The following is a 1,069-nucleotide window of genomic DNA, read 5'->3' on the forward strand; positions in this document are numbered from 1 at the left end:
TGCTGCTTTTTCCAGAGTATATAATGTTCTCAATACCCACATTGGGAGGCTCACAACAGCTTGTAACCCCAGTTCCAGGGGATCCAACACCCTCTCCTGGCCTCCTTGGGCAGCTGTATATACATGGCATACACACACAGGCACAAAAATAAAAGTTTTGAAAACTCTCTGAGTCCATGGAAATGCTATTAGTAAGCTTGGGCTCACTGAAATCATGCTGTAGACTCTTGGTAGGACAGTCACTGAGATTCTTTAATATTTTCCTCGATTCGGTGGTGAGCTTTGTTAAATGATGTTGGGGCTGCTGAGCAGGTTCAATTATTTTGGCTAAGACAAAATCAATGTGAAACCCATCATGGCTCTAACTCCATCCTTGTACCTCTGCCTCCGTGGCATTATAGGTCTGTATCACCATTCATATCTTAGGTTATTCCTGGTTTGTTTTTTAATACTGATGTTATAATTGCCAAGCCCACAGTGGATAATTGGTCTAAATACTCTCCTCTTCTCACCATTGTAGCGGAAGAAGTGCCCTTGTAACCTAAGTGAATTTGTTTCCCTGAGGTACCTACCAGGGAGAGTCTGATAAGTGATACTCAGGCTTGTGGGCTTTAATTATATTTATATTGCAGAGAACTAAATTATAGCCTCATCTTCTAGATACGTTTAACAACTTATAATAACATGTATTTATAATTATACATTTATTTACAAAGAAATTGGTCTAATATCAAAAAGATAAGCTTCACACAGAGATTTTTTTTGTAGGGTTTGGTTTGCTTGTTTGTTTTAGGGTGCCTGGGATTGAATCCAGGCCTTCTTACGTGCTAGACAAGACAAGCACTCCATAGAGTTGTATCTGTCTTCATGTGTGTTTGTATCTGTGTCTGTGTGTGTCTGTGTGTCTCTGTGTGTGTGTCTCTGTGTATGTCTGTCTGTCTGTGTGTGTATGTCTCTGTGTGTCTATGTGTCTGTGTGTGTGTGTCTGTGTGTCTCTGTGTGTGTGTCTGTGTGTATGTCTGTGTGTCTCTGTGTGTGTCTCTATGTGTATGTCTGTGTGTGTCTGTGT

This window comes from Grammomys surdaster, unplaced genomic scaffold, assembly GCF_004785775.1.
Source record: "Grammomys surdaster isolate TR1022 unplaced genomic scaffold, NIH_TR_1.0 210, whole genome shotgun sequence".
NCBI classification, from domain to species: Eukaryota; Metazoa; Chordata; class Mammalia; order Rodentia; family Muridae; genus Grammomys; species Grammomys surdaster.